Genomic DNA, 17,167 nt, shown 5'->3' on the forward strand with positions numbered 1-17,167 from the left:
GCTAAACCGCCCTAGCTCTCAATACTAGGCTGCCGGGTAGGGCCTACATAAGTATCGCAATAGGGCATTCATCACATAGCACATAAATAAAATTTTAAGGGGTGAACTCTTTCAGTAGCATACACGAAAACACCTTTTATATTACGTAATCGCATATCACTATAAATACGGCTGAGAAATCATACAATTACCATGTTATGTGTACTAAGGTTGTATACAAATTGATGTTTTGTTTGGATTCATAAACCATGTCAAAATATGAAACTAAACTAATAAAAACTACAAGTAATTTGTACGATTTCAAAGACGACACGTAGACAACATGGCATACACTGCGCGCTCAAAAATAAAACTGTCATTGTTATCTAGAAGTCTAGAAGTCTTTCCAGCACAGAATGAACATAGCAATGAGACAAAACAAAAATAACAAATAACGTATTTATTTATTAAACATAGGTGATGGTGAAAAGACGTCACTTGCTCCTACTAAGTTATGAATAACATATTTTCCAGTAAATTCTGTTTGTTTAATTGTTTTGAAAATATATTAACTAAAATTACACCTTTTTTGCGAATATGCTGATTCATTAGCATCTGAAACAGAGTTATAATTAATGATCTTTCTATGTTAATTATACTTTTACGTAATTCATTATTGTACATTCCACGACATATCAAAATCGTTCCTAGTTTACACTCATCCCTATGACATTCATTCAAATATTGTGGCAATATGGATGAATTGATTAAATGCATTTTGAAAAGTTGTACCTACATTTCATTGGCTGTCACACATTAAATCAGTCTTTTATTATACTTCACTTGTTCCCATAAAACTTATTAGGGGTAAAGTTAAAGATGGTCTGGGCGAATTAGCAAAATATGCACACTCTCGATGGAAGTATTTTCACCGCATTCTACAAACATATTAATAAAACGACAGATTCAGTTGGGCACACGTTATACAAAAATTGAAAATAGGCATGAAGGTCTCAAAGGCTATTTTAACAGTAACTTTTAAACACTGAAAATGTTTTTATAAATGCATATATATAATCCTCTGCCTTAAATTATTTTAGGGTCATCGTTTTTTGGACGACTTCAAGTGAAAATTCCAGCAGGCAAGGATAATAAAATTTTGTAAGCTCCTTTTGCTAACGCTTGTTTTTATATATAGCAGCAATATTAAATTAAGTTAATTTGTTCGCTAGTTACCCCCCCCCCCCCCCCCCCAACCATGGAAAATATTAAATCATCAACATCTCTGTTAAAAAATTATTTAAAAAATACAATCCAGTCACTGAGATTGGCGCACCATCTGTTGTAAGTAAGGTTCAATTACCAGCTGCATTCTTAGACTTAAACGTTGGGAAAGCAAACCGTATGTGCTGCCATCTAATTTGTGAATTTTTTACTTTGTACTCATTTGGAGAATGGTTCCAACATTTGTCAACAGGGGCGACACACGTAAGGACATCTATCTTCGAAACGGTTCGTAGGGCAAACGCCTGTAGGGCAAACGACTTTAGGGCAAACGCCGGCAAGCATTCATTTTCGGATTATTGAAAATTCGCAAACTTTTAGGGCAAACGCCTGTAGGGTAAACGCCTGTAGGGCAAACGACTGTCGAAAAACTTCTTTTAGGGCAAACGCCTTTAGGGCAAATGCCGGAGCTTGGTCCGAATGTGATTATCAAACATTTTGTGCATACGCCTTTAGGGCAAACGCCTGTAGGGCAAACGCCTGTAGGGCAAACGCCTGTAGAGCAAACGACTTTAGGACAAACGCCTTTAGGGCAAACGCTTTTAGGGCAAACGCCTGTTTGGAATGAGGAATGCGAGAATATGCTTCGAAAATGCGTTTAGGGCAAACGCCTGTAGGGCAAACGACGCACTCCCGTTGAGACCATGTTCCTTGGGCTTCCCCTGCTCTCCTTGCACCAAAGGCTTACCTAAACTAAGGGGCAAGGTAGAGCGGTAGAGTATTTATATCACACAAATGACAATCTCGCCTGTAAATGCGGGTATATGACAAAATCATGACATACTTAGTAAGCAAACAAATACTCATTAGTTCAAAGTTTAAGTATTCAAAAATTAGAATATTCCCACAGGCTTAGTCAACACACACGCTTCAGCAGTCATTATAATCACAATATTGTTTTGCACTTGTATAAATTGTTCAAGGTTTGTGACTGTAAATCTGAGAACAAGGTGGCTACCAAACTGTAAAGAATAAATTCCCTGACTTTCCCCCGACTATTCCAGGACAATCATTTTTATTCCCTGACCATGCCTAACAATCTCATCAATTTTTTTAAGCGTAAAACCTTCTTATGTTTTCATATTAACTAACTTATCAGATAACATACACAAATATATGTCAAACCAAAATCAGACAAACAATAATAGTCACTTAATCCCACACACTTACCGTATTTACTCTGTCATGATAATTTGTTACATCTAAAAATTGATTACTCAGCACTTTCTTTGCCTCCCTTTGCCCCCACTTCAAGGTTTCAGAGGGGGGGCAAAATACCCTTGCCCCCCCCCCCCCATTGTTGCGCCCCTGAACACCAGGGCGTTTGCATATATCCCTGTAATCTGAAGCAGCTTGATCTGCACACAAACCATCAATTAGCTTGTTGTCAAATAAAATTGACAGAAGTGTTTCAAGGCATTTGGATGCCATATTCACCTCAATAGCCACAGCTGGGTCAAAACAGGACAAAGCTTTAGTTACTTTGAGCTTCAAAGGTGATCTTTCGAAAAAAATTTTATGATTGTCTTTAAACACATTAGACATTATTTACAAAATACAAGAATGTCAAGGTCTGTGACTTGTTTAGTACCCCTAACCTCTCTACATTTCCTAATGGCACTTCTAGTAGAATGCCCTATCTTTAATTCTTTCACATTCAAGAGGTTTTCTGATTTATCTATGTCCAGCTTGGTGAGGGAACACTTTTCCAGCACATCTGACTTCATAAATCTGTCCATTATGTTTCTGCAAGTTGACGATAATACACAATGCAAAAAAGAGGCCATTTGGAGCATCGCTTTGAAACTCTCTTAGGAATGGTTCTATGTCTGAGGCCACAGTTTTGAAGAAGGCAAGTTTAGCACCCAGTAGAGGATATGCAACACATTTTTCAACAATAGTGAAGCTAGCAGATTGGTTGTTTTTCTTTTCTTTTCTTTTAAAGTCGTTTCCACAAAGGTTACAACATAAGGTAACATTTCTATTGCCCTCTGAGCTAAAACTTGATTCTCTAAACACCTAACAGAGCAAAATTTCTGTAAGAAACAGAGTACTGGAAGTCCAAGTAGTATAGTCCGCTCAACATGCAGGAGAAAACTTAAACAAATTATACAAGGCTCGCAGAAATGTGACAATATCCCAACCTGTGACTGTGATTCCAGACTTAAATGCACAGTGCAATGTATGCAGTCCACAACTGCCCATGTCCAAAATCACTTGTTCAATTTCATCTTCTTTCATCGAAGCCTTCAAATACTTGAGAAACTTGTAACTAACATTTGGACCATCCATAGAAACTTAGACCAATTTCTTTAGGAATGGTCGAGCACAGCCCAAGAAAAAACTAAGTAAGTCATGTGCAGTGGTATGGCCAAGAAAAACTGAAGTCAGTCTTTTTGTGAATGTGTAACATGGAGTAATTGATAAAATATTTTGGAAAATAAATAATAGTTTAAAAAAACTAAAAAACACACTTTATATAGAAAACCAAACTAAAAAATAGAAAATAAATTTTAATAAATTTGAATTAAGAATAGTGTAAAAAATTGTAATAAATATAAATTAATAATAGTGTATAAGGAAAAAATGTATTTTATTTTAAAAAAAGAGTAGGGTGCATGTTGTCAATAGTTATAAATATTTTATTGACATATATGAGTAGAAGGATTATCATTTTGATATCTTAAATATCACCACATGCTTTTTTCTTAAATAAAATACTTTTTTTCTTATATACACTATTATTAATTTATATTTATTAAAATTTTTAAACTATCTTTAATTCAAATTTATTAAAATTTATTTTCAATTTTTTAGTTTGGTTTTCTATATAAAGTGTGTTTTTTTTTTTAACTTTTCTACTTTTTAGTTTGGTTTATTTATCATTTAAAGTGATACATACTTCTTTATCGACGTATGAAAGAAATTTTATAACAATGTAAAAAAACTTGATAGTTATTACATCAATTTACTATTAAAGTATATTTTGAATAGATATTGGCTGCAGTTAAAATAAAATCTATAAATATTGTTTTATCTCAGAAGTGTCTATAGATGTGGCTCAATTTTTTATTTATTACATGACTTACTATTAAAGTGAATTTGGGTAGATATTGGCTGCTTCTAAAATATATATCCAATATAGCATGTTGAAGAACTTCAGTACTCAATAATTTCAATATCCTGCTATGAAAATCAATATATTCGGGAAGTCATTGATTGATGTTTATTCTTTCTAAGTCAGCATATCTGATGGGTGACCATCCTTTGTTTGCAAATGTCTCACAAATTTTCTCCCATTTGTTCCAGTCCGATTCCACTGTAAGTTTCATTTGCATGCAGTTGTACCAAACTACACTGGAGTATTCTAAGAAATGTTTTAAAATTTCTATTTTCTTTTTGTCTTCTATGATTAGGAAACGTTCACATTCTTTGTTGAAATCTTTAATCCACTGGTAAGCATTTGAGTTTCTGCCCGTGAATTTCTCAATCATGAAATCTTTTGCAATTTTCCCTAAATTTTGAGTTTCAGATAGTTTTTTTTTCCTTGAAGAAATTTTTCTAACAGTTTTTTTAATTTTTTATTTGATCTACTAGGAATAGATTCAGCACTTTTTGTTTTTTCCTCAATTTCTTCCAGGTAAAAATCCTTAAACTGTAAGTTTTGCTCTCCATCCAAATATGTTTTTGATATATCATCTGTCAAACTTATCCATATTTTCCATGTTTAATGTCTTTTATTTAATGATTTACTGACCTTGGCATAGTTTGGAATATTTGTAACTGCTTGGTGTAGATTTGCAGGTTGGTGTTCGAGTGGAATTTCAAAAATCTGCCCATCAGGTGTAGCTATTGAGGTTATGCATATGGTGTTTGATTTCCCATCTGCTGTTGGTTTCACAGCCAAATCAAACCTCAATTTTCCATGTTTCGTGAAATATTTGCAGAAAATGTTGTTTTATAATAATGTTTCACTCTTGGTTAATTGGTAAAATGAAACAAAGACGTAATTGTGTTTCTCTATTTAACGAAAGAAACAACATTTAAAGCCCTTATTTCAGGTTTTTTTTTTTATATTTTTACAAATATAGATAATATTCTCTTTGAGAAAGTATATTGTTCACAATAATCATAACCCACTCATACTTTTCATTTAATTAAAAGTCACAATATTTAGTAGGCTTTGTTTATATAGCGCCACAGGCAAACTGAAAGAAAAGAGTTCGCACATGAATGAAATGGTTTTCTTTACAATGTGCGAACTCTTTTCTTTGAGTTTGTCTTTGGCGCAATATAAACAAAGCCTACTAAATATTGTGAAATTATATAAATTGACAAAAATATTATTTTGCAAATTGAATAATGGAATAATCTTATCAAATTAGTGCATTGTCATCGGTCTTCGATAAATCTACAAAGTTTTAATGAAATCTAGTCGTTTAAAGTGGGTCAAAATCGCACCCAAAGGAGTCGGTTACAAACAAACATACATACATACAAACAAACATACAGGTGAAGCTAATATAAAGCGTGTAAAAAAAATCACTGAAACATTGAATCAAATATAAAATTATTCATGTATATGTAATACCCAATAATTCCCAAATTTAGAATATTTTTTTTATGTACTACCATAATTTTTCTAGTACTACTGATAACCATAACAGGGAAACAATGTGTCCATATGCTGCATTTTGATTTCAGTCATCTGTATATTTCCTAAGAAATCATTCAATATCATGTACATGAAGTGTATGAATGTTTACCAAACTATTTGGCCAAAGTGGCCAATTCTCCTGACAGGAAAAAATTAATTCTATAAAGTTTTGTGCAGGAACATAGCATAGGCCTATTTAATACTCAAAATGTTGAAATACATACACACACACTAAAATTCTAGACACTATTTGTGATGTAAAATTTAAGCTTGAGACAGTCTAAATGCTTGATTAACTAAAAAAAGACTTAACTTGACAAAATGTATTCCCTTTGATAATTTTTTAAAATTAATTTATATTAAGTAATATGGGCAAGTATGTATAGTGAAACCTCATAGAAACAAGGCCTACATGAAAATATCTTAATTTAATTTTCCAGTTTGTTTAAAAGTAATGTGTACATAATCTACTAGATAACATTTCCACTTCTGTAAGGCTTACATAGGAATCTAGTGATTGCTGTATCAAGTATCATGTACAGCTTTGTGTGTGTATCTTGAAATTAAATAATTAGTAGAACAAATGCACAAATTTAACAAAAATTTTTTTTTTAATAAAGCATCGAAATCCTGTAGTTAGTTTATTTACCGAAATCAGGCAGTTTTATTTACCATTTTTCATGGGCTCTACACATAAGTTATAGTTTAACATTCTAATAAGGAAACATGTTCGAGTTGAAAGGTTTCAAGCCAAATTAATAATTACAATCTCATATTAAAATTGGATAAGTCAACATAAGTGTAAAACTGCTTTGCATATTTTAACAGTATATGAGAAAATTAAATGTATCACGTGGTGAAACCCAACTCTTTGAACTATTAGCATAGCTCCAGTTAAAAATATCTGCCAAGAAGGCAGATACAAGCACTAATAATAAATACCATGAAAATATGTCATAATTCTGTACTGTACTTTAAATATTTTAACAGGCAAGAGAGTTAACCCCCCCCCCCCCCCCCCCAACCCGATTCCCACCCAAAAGAGAACGGGTAAAAAATTATATAATTTTATTTTTGCAGGTGGGTCAAAATCAAATTTTATTTCCTGAATAAACACTTTATGAAGCACTGTCATTACCCATTAATTTCAGATATGATTCTTCCTCCACCCCCTATCATCAAAAACGAACAAATATAACCACAAACAAAGGCTGTCCCCGATATATTGTTCTTCTGTATACTAAATCTGTTGGTAAATAGTGAAAGGTGGTAGAAATTGAAATGTTTAAATATCACACATAATTTTTCTTTATAATTTTTCTTTGTAATTCAATCAATGTTTCACTACTGACAATCACAGAATGCAGCAGGTGGTTGTATGAAATAATTAAGTTAGCAATATAGAGGCAAAAGAGAGATAGCTGCAATGTTGCACATCACAGCTGGTAATGCCAGAAATCACTCTCCTGAATCAGTGCACCTCATTAGAATGTGCTTATGTTCATATGCATATAAATAATCACTCTAGGATGCATTAAATTTGCCAATAGCAAAAGACCAACACTATACCAATGACAGACTATACACAGTTTTGGGCGTATGTCCACCAGAACAGATATTACAACAAAAATTAAAAACATTCCTTTTCAAATTTTTTTAATTATTGCACTGTTGTATTACTTACCTTCCTTACATCTCTAGAATGAAAAAAATCTAACATACTTTACTAAATAAAAAAATTAATTGGAATATATGAGCAAGAAACAGAATAGAGCTAATTTATTGGTAGTAGAAAATTTCCTCTCATTATTGGGTTAATTGCAGAATAAGCAGTTACACAGTGTGCAGAATATGATCTATGAGTTATAAAAACAAGTTACAAAAATGTAATAATAAATAGCAAACAATTCATACAGGTTTTTAATAATTACTTTATTTTACACAATTTATCTTGAATTTTTATTCATTTAAAAAAGACATTTCAAATTTTTAAAAGAAATTCCAACAAAAATATAAGAAGAATTTTATAGACTTCTTTTTTACAAAGATGATAGTATCAATGAAAAACACGAACTGAAAAATGCTGGCACTTAAATTCATATGAATGTAAGCTTAAGTAATTGCACACAAATTAAAAATATTTTAATAGCATTCAGAAATTTAAAGTGGCACCATTTCTATTCAAATAAAACACTTGATACAGTTCTGTTTCATAGTAAAACACACACAATATCTTATCTAAAAGTGTTGCTTGCTAACAAATGTAATAAAATGTATCAAAATTTTATTGAATAATACTGACTTTTATAATAAAATTACTCCCCAGTAATTTATGTCGCACAACCAACAAAAGTAAACAAGAACTAAAAATCAATACAATTAGTTGTATTTCTTAAAAAAGGAAAAGAAAATTGATAAAATGTACCCAGGAAAATAAAACATGTTATATTAATTCAGGTGGGTATTTTCCTTATGGCATCAGAAATTGTTTGCATGTGTCACGTTATACACAAAATTGCATATATATATATATATATATATATACACACACACACAGTATGTATAATGATATGCACCAAAAGTAGAAGTCCAAATATAAATGCATTTCAGTCACGAGGTTTACCAAGCCACGAGAAATGTCATCCAAAAAAAATAATCAGTCTGATGGGACAAACATTTATATTTCCTGATATTGAAACTAACTTTCATGAACAACTTATTTTTTTGCAAATTCTTTTGGATTTTATTGATATAATCAGTATCAGTAACAAACTCCTATCATGTTACTGGACTTCTACTCTCTGGCATGCATTTTGCTTGCAATAACTGAAGGAGCAGTTAATATTTTCTACATGTTTGATAGGGCACTTTATAAACACAGAATGCTGCTGCACATTTAACATGATCACAAAAGTAAAAATCTCAGTTTCATAACTTATAGGCTCAAAATATACAAACACAGCAATTTGAAATGTACAACTAGTGAACAGCTATATATCACGTTTGTTCGTCCAGCAATAGTGTTTGTACGTAAACACACGCAAAATTAACTTTAGTCTTTCTTCACTGTCTTTGTACGAGGTTAGTGAGCTTTCATTACTGCTCGGGTTTCTGCAGGTCTGAACTCTTGCGCCGCCAATGTTTTATTTCCCCTAATCGCGTGCTGGCCTGCACCATATCCAGGGATTTAACACACGCCTATCAGTTCATAACAAGTACTTTTCTTTCAAGAGACACTTTTCTTCTTCTTCACTGCAAGTAAACATTTGATCAAACATTACAGTTCATCACATTGTTCCAGTACTCACAGTAACATGACTAACCTCAGAGATTTTTATTTTTAATCAAATTAATTTACTGGTTACACAAACAAAGAACTGTAATATTAAAAGCAATACAAAGCCAGGGAGTGCAAACAATGTGCCTGGAGGCCAGCAAGCCATTACCCAACAAAAAAATTTAATATTTGTAATTCTTACGTTTACAAAGCTTTCTTATCAAAAGTATTTTCCACAGCTTGATACTGCATGAAATCAATTATAGGAGTACTAAGAGATAATAAAAGACAAGGTTTTAATATATAATTTTTCTAAAAATATAAACTTACTTAAAATCCAGCTAAAATGTAATAATATGACACAATTTAAACTACCTATAATTAGCCTCACTTTCGTTATGAATCAGTAAAGATACAACCGGGATAATTATCTATTTGTGACCATCATTTTTCCAAACAAAAAGTCAACTTTTAGAGCCCATTTCTTGCAAGTAGTTGAAATCCAACTAATCTTAAAATAGGCAACTAAATTTTTAATCATTAAACTAGAAAATCAAAATTTTGAAAAGTCTTTTTTGTGGCAGTAAAAATAACACCAATTAAATAATTCTGCAAATCAAAATTAATTTTTAACACGGAAAACCAACATTTATTAGTTTAAGTATTAGTGTAAAATGTCTGTAATATCTTAAGATGTTTCACTAAAAAATTAAAGATACTTAGTGTATATGCCTTAAATCACAGAAAGTCTTAGATATTGGTACATATCTAAATATGTCTTAATCCTAGAATGCCTGAACCTATATTTTTAAAAAGCTAGTTTATTTTTGCAACTGCATTCTGCTTTTGCTAAGCACTCAAGGAGTAAATACAAGATTTAACATCTCAACAGTTAGGATTAAAATGTAGCTAGTAAAGCATATATTGGAATTCTTCTTGACTTTTGACTAAAAGCTTTGAGATAATGTGAATTAATGAATCAAGTCAAAATGTCCTGTTGACATGTGGGTCACAAATAGGAGTACTCCAAGACACCTATCCAGCTCATAGCAACATTCGCCATATTTGCCCATCATTTCATGTTCAGTTGATTTGTTTTAAAACTTATATGCCAGAAGTGACAATGGGGGAACAAAATTTAAATACAGCAAACCTTATGAAACAATGCATGCAATGTTTCACATGAAATTTTTCTATCCGGGACTAAAGAAAGAACAAAAAAGAAATAAATAGTAACCAAACATAGACAGAAAAGAATTTTGAACTTAATTGTGCCAAATATATATTTTAAGTTAGCAATTCTGATAGTCAATTCCATTATTTTTTCAAATCCCTGTCTTTGAGACCTCATTCGTATACCAAGGTGTCTAATGCCTACAAAACTGCAGAAATAACTTTTTTTTTTTTTTAAAAACTTTTCATATAATTTAATGTAATTACATACAAACTGAGCTGAGATACAGTTGTCTACGAGTCTGACAACCACAAAGAAACTATTTCCCAATAAATAAAATAAGAAGTTAATGTTCCCAATGATGCACATTGCCAAAATATCAATTTATTGACATAACCAAACTGAAACTTAAATTTTCCTGACCATTTAGCAATGGCTATCTAAGAAATATTATAAAGCTCACAGTGCAAAAATCATTCAAGAATGTAATGGTTGATCTTAGTTCCCTCTCAATAGAAACACAACACTGTTATTAAGAAGAGATCTGTTGCTTTGTTCCTCAAAACCAATACAGAAAAAGTTAAGTAATTGTTCAAATTTGATTTAACTGTATGCACTTCAGCAAATAGTTGAGTTCATAGAATCACTGTGCAGTAACAAGTGGTGCAGCCAACATCCCCCCTCGCTCTAAAGCTTTAATGAGGATGTTATTTATGTTTATTAGTTGATTTTTCTGCAAATTATAATTTAAAGGTAGAACTCTGGTTAACCAGAACCACACACAGAGTGAAATTCCATTGGTGACAAGATATATATCCATACAACATGCCCTTAAGACTTGCTCGTTAATATTTAGCAGCTATGCAGAAGGTAAAGAGACGAAACTCAAACAAAATTATTCTCTCTGTGGTGTCAAGGTTCGTAGAGTGTGTTCACACAAGTGAGCTAGCGACAAGAGTTGTAGACACTTTTAAGGACCCTGCCTACCTACACACATATTGTGTGCAGAGATTCACAAAAAACCAACGAATTAATGTTATCAGGTAAAGGATACCACTAATGATATCAGGGTGGGGTCTGTCTACAAAAAGTGTTTAAGAATGCATGGAGGGAGGATGAATTAGTTGCGTTTCAGTATTTTGTCTTTAAACAACATTTTTAGAAGAGTGAAAATGGCTAAAATGTGTTTTCAGAATAATTTTTAGGCATCATTTAACACACAGTACATATAACTGAAAGCACTCAAAGGACTTACATTACACATTTGACATTTATCTTCATTTCTCCACCATCTAATATTATGTTTACCGCTCAAATCTCATAGCTGCCCTAGCACGATGAAAAGACTTACGACCAGTTAAGAACCTTGTGCTTAAATGCGATACTACACTAGAAGCACCAGTCGGCTTCACAATATTATCCTCCTGCCTCACTAGCACAAATACACCCCTGACTAGTTATGAACCTTAAGGTTTAAGTCTACAAATAAATCTTATATTGATAGTCACAATCTGTGCCAAGCATCTGGTACACAGCATACTATCATTAGTTAATTATTAAAGAAACCCAATAAACAAAGAAATATATTAATTATTTGAATGGAAGTGCAGTTTATTGATTAGTTACTGGGATGTGCCTTCTAAAATAAAAATTTCCTTTCAATTTTTCAATTTATCTTGATGATGAGGTCATTAGAAATGGACATACATATAATATACACATAAGAGAAGTTAAGAATGAAATCGGCCATGTCTTAGTTTAAAAAAACTATCCATCATTTGCCCAGAGTTATTTTGGGAAGCCATTAAAAACCCAAATCAGAATTGATGGACCAGGATTCCATGCAGAGGTCTACAGAATGAGTGTGTTAAACATAATTATACTGTTGTGCCACATACGGTATAGATTAGAAAAATTTTAATTCACGTTTCAAAAATAAATTTTATAATTTTGCATTCATGTAATTATACTTTATCTAAAAGGCAGATAGAGCCGATTCAGTCTTTCCAGGCATTTCTCTGCACGCAAAATTAAGGTGTTTCTCTGGTAATGGTAAGACGGTGAACTTGTGGTTGAAAGGACCAAGTCTGAATTCCATTCTGGTCATTCAGATTTTGATTTCCCATGTTTCCTGAAACTATTTCAGCTCTGATACCTTCCAAAAATTTTCAGATGTGTTTTGTGTTCTCATATCCAATATTTTTGTCTACGAGATTTATGGTTAACTTTTATCACAGATGGGAAAAATAAATAATTTAAAATTAAACTTTTTAGGTGATTAAAAAGATCAAAGTATAGTACATTAGGTAATTAATATTTACATTGCTAGCTAATACACATCATTCATAGCTATGCCTCTTTCATTTTTTTTTTTTTGCAATTTGTCTGAAGTGGATACAAATATACAAGCATCTATATATATGCTCCTTTATAAATCTCACTACGTTTCTCTACATTAATCTATATCCACATCTCTCCATATCACTATCTCTCTATGTCTATGTTTCTATTTACATTTCAATCTATCTCCCTACCTATATCTCTCTGCATATATATATATATATATATATATATATATATATCCCCTCTATCCCTCCATACCTCTGTATATCTCCAACTCTATGTCTATATCTTCCTATCTAAATCTTTATCTTTACAAAACAGAAGACAAACACATAAACATTAATTTATATATATTTTTTTACCAATCTATAATTTTATATATTTTTAACTGTCACAGGTGTGACAACGAATGCAATGTTGTGTCAAAATTTCAAAGCAATCTGTGAATACCTATAGGAGATTTCAAGAACTTTAACTGAAGATTCACAACATACGCTTATGCACGACACCATCTTGCCAAACTAAAAATGCTATTTAAACTGGTTCGTGATTGGTTGTAAGCGCATCAATGTAACTCAGGCGGCCAACAAGGAAAGATATACAATCGAACAACAAATTATGTAGTTCGCTGGCCTTCGACCAATAATATAACTCAATTACTGCACTCGTTTCCACAGCAACACATGGCAACAGCTTTCACAAACCATACAATAAAACATTTAAGGCAGATGGAAAATACATGTTTTAATAAACGTCTTGTACTTAAAATTCGTAAAAAATGCAGACATCCTCGTACAATCGTAAAACGGACGTGATTTTCGTACATTTTACGAAAAAATCTTAAAGGTTGGCAAGTCTGTATGTATAGTAAAAAAAGTAAATAATGGTTAAAGAAACCAGATGAAAATTAGCAGAAATTGTGTTTATAATATTGCTAAAGAAAAAAATATTTACTTGACTACGTAAACAATGAAAACCCTGGTATAAGTACTTATGAGCTCATTTTATTTGAAAATAAAGCTTTTAAAAAATTTCAAGTTTTTTTGTGAAATGGATTGCATTGATTTAATGGGATTTTTCCGTTCACAAAAATTTTCTGGATCAACATGTAAAGTAGCAGGTTCTGGGGGGTAAAAAAAAAAGTGAATAGGAACTGAGGAGCTTCAGTTAGGTTAAGATATGTTATCTGCATAATTAAAAACACAATGTTTTATTTCATATCTTAAATATTTTAATAATCATTTTCCATAAAAATTATTATAGCCAACGTAAATTAACCAACCTTTCACTTAATATTATCTGTCTAATTTTCCATAAATTATTACATGATGTGAATAAAATTTTTTAAACGGATACATCATTCTTACTATTTGAATTTGATATTTGTGTTCATGAATAACATGGTATTCGTAATCCATTCAAACTTAAAAACAGGTCTAGTTACAAAAAAAAAATGAAAATTATTTAGTTTAATGAATATTTAAAATAATAATAATAAATGCAAGCAATAAATTAATAATAATAAATTAATTTGAACTAAAAAAATTACAAATTCCAAAATACTTGCAGTTACATATAAACTAAATGAAAATTCATTATGTACTGAATATTCAATTAACTTCTTAAAAGTGTGTTATTTCTTTAAAATTCAGTTTGATTTGATTATGATTTCAATTTGTCAACTATGTGGGATCCTGTTTAATTATAAATCTTTATCTAGCCTTTCAAAAAGAGAAAATAACAAAATTAAACGCTTCATTTTCTTAATCAGAGCTGGGGTGAATCAAAATTTTCCCTGAATACTAATCCAAACCTGAATATCAAAAAAACAGCTACAAAAGTTAATATTTTTTGTGAGATGGATCATATGCAATCAAAATTAACACACTGTCATTACATGGACTAATAAATCAAGAGCTAAACACTATTAATTTATGTTCATAAAAAAAATTAGGTCTAGATCTACTTCTGATCATGTCTATAACCTACATAAAATTCTAATAAACTAAGATAACTTAGTACTGAATCACGCAGAGTCATCACAGGTACTAAATGAAACAGCACAACCAACTCCTACCATATGCTATAAGCAGAGCAGAATATTAACATTATGTATTATGTATTTTTCTAGATGTTAACTAAACAAATTAAAAAAATGGACGGATAAAAACGTCTTTTTTTGAGAGATATCTTTTCATACATTGTGCCAAGTTAATTACATTTGATGGCCCACACTCTTTCGTGGTAAGTGTGTACTACAATAGTTATGCGTTTATACCTACGTTCACGTCACAGTTTTGGTTTTTCTATTTAAAGTTGAAGAAAGGTTTTTGTTGCAAGAATTATTAATTTAATTGTACGGCGTGCTCTTGTAGACTCCACTTTTAAATAAACGTACTTTCCAAGAATGGGTTTTGTTTTTATAAATAACTTTACCTAACAAAAAAAAAAATTTTGTCGCATAAACTTTTCAAACTTGATTTTAGTATAAAATGTGCGACGATTATGGGATAAAACACGGTACGTTAGCAGAGAAACCATTCTATTTTATGAATTATTGTGGTAATGTGAGAGCGTCACAAGTATGGCTTAGTAAAATTTTACACGAGACTACACACAGTCTGTGAAAACCCATCAAGAGTCACGAACTTTGTTTCTTCTTTTTGGACAAATCATTGAAAAATTATCATGACAGTCATATTTGCTTTTGCTGTGCTAAGGCTGGATAGCGAATCAATTTTCAATAGATGCATGTTTATTTACTGATTTTTTTAAATTGCAAAAATTATTATACTCGAAGAAAAATACTGATAAAATACTTAGTACCAAAGTGGTAACTTTTTATTTATGTGACATTACAGTCTACCAAACTATATAATCATAAAAATATTTGTTAGAGGAATATGGCAAACAACAGTTGTTCCTAGAAAATCACATCTATTCACTGCTCTGTATAGTAATATTTTATCAGAAACAACTGGCAGGAATCTATTCACGAGTCACCTGATTAGAATAAAGTCTTTAATCCAGAACCAATTGAGCCACTTGTGTTCACATTTTATTAGGGTGAATTCCCAGTTGTGGTTCCAAAAGTGCCAGACATTAATGAAAATAAAAACATGGGAGTATTTTTGTCAACAAGAAATATAAACATTCATATTCTGAATGTATTCCTATATTTCAAGATCTCACATAGCCATAGTTATAACTTGTTATTGAACTTTTATTTCACTAAATTACTACCTAAATAGATGATAGTAACTACATTTATTGTATCTTTCAAAATAATAAACATCATGAACTCATGACTCAACAATAAAAAAGTCTTTATTATCTTTACACCACTGTTATATACATCAGTATTTTCTTGGACGCCAGAAGTACACTAGACTCTCAATTATCTGGGGTAATAACTGGTAAAGTGTCCGCGGACAACCAAAAAACATGGCTAAAGCAATAAAAAAAACTGTTTAACTACATTTTTTTTCATCCTATGTAGACAACACAGTACAGTAGAATTTCAGTACTAAGTACTTACAGGGACCTCAAGTTTTTGTACTTAGTACTGAAAGTACTTAGTACTGAAACATACCATATATACCCGAATCTAAGACAACATTTTTTACCATAATTTATAATTCAAAACAAAGGGGTCGCTTCAGATTCAGACACACTGATTTTTAGGTAAACATACCTATTTTGGGACAATGTTTTCGGGTTGTGTAGTAGTTATTGGCTGCACATGTTACGACCAATGTTTTTGGAATGTTCTATAGCACAAGATGGCGCCCATCTTATAGACTAGTTTCTTGTACTAAAACATTAATGTAGGTTATACAGTAATTCCTTGCTGTGATTATTTTATTGACCACAATCAGAATAATGAAACTGTTAACAGTTTCCAACAGTTACAGTACCAGCCATATAGGTATTTATATCTGTTTGTACATAAACTGTTAACAGTATTTCAAAAGTGGTGGTTGAAATCCTTTGTAACATTCACATTTTCAATTTTATATCTAATTTGTTGGCATATGTTTAATACAATAAAACATTTTTTTCCTGAAAACATGACGCTGTAGTTTGGGGGTCGTCTTAGATTCGGGTAAATACGGTACATACATATCATCTTTACAAAGAGAAAAAAAAAATTAAAAAATAGCAATATTATAAGATACATTATTTTTTGGCCAACATCTGACTTCAAAATAAACATTGGTGTGAATGTATAACTTAAGTTTAATTATTTTTTAAAAAAATCTGTTATTTCAGTTTGTTTTTGAGCTTGAATTATGCTCTGTTGAACAAAATGTTCTATCTCATAGAAAGATTTCCTGATCCCTTCTGAAACCTTTTCGTGTTTAAAAAATAAATAAATTTGTTCAGTTTTACTAAGCTCTGAATAGCTTCTGTAGCTGTCACAGGCGGCTCCTCAGTCAGAATCATCATCTGA

The 17,167-nt window shown here is 31.3% G+C and overlaps 1 protein-coding gene and 1 long non-coding RNA gene across 22 annotated transcripts in view; both read right to left on the reverse strand.

The window, feature by feature from the left end:
• The window catches only part of LOC134546323 (bromodomain-containing protein 3-like), a 363,730-nt gene that overhangs the window by 105,306 nt on the left and 241,257 nt on the right, over positions 1-17,167 (reverse strand). The gene's annotated exons all lie outside the window — the stretch shown is intronic.
• LOC134546325 (uncharacterized) overlaps positions 7,223-17,167 on the reverse strand; it is a 44,342-nt gene continuing 34,397 nt past the window's right edge. Inside the window, exon 2 of the long non-coding RNA XR_010079136.1 lies at positions 7,223-9,172. This is a non-coding gene — a long non-coding RNA (uncharacterized LOC134546325). The remainder of the gene's footprint in view (positions 9,173-17,167) is intronic.

This window comes from Bacillus rossius, chromosome 1 (genome assembly GCF_032445375.1).
Source record: "Bacillus rossius redtenbacheri isolate Brsri chromosome 1, Brsri_v3, whole genome shotgun sequence".
In the NCBI taxonomy this organism is placed as follows: Eukaryota; Metazoa; Arthropoda; class Insecta; order Phasmatodea; family Bacillidae; genus Bacillus; species Bacillus rossius.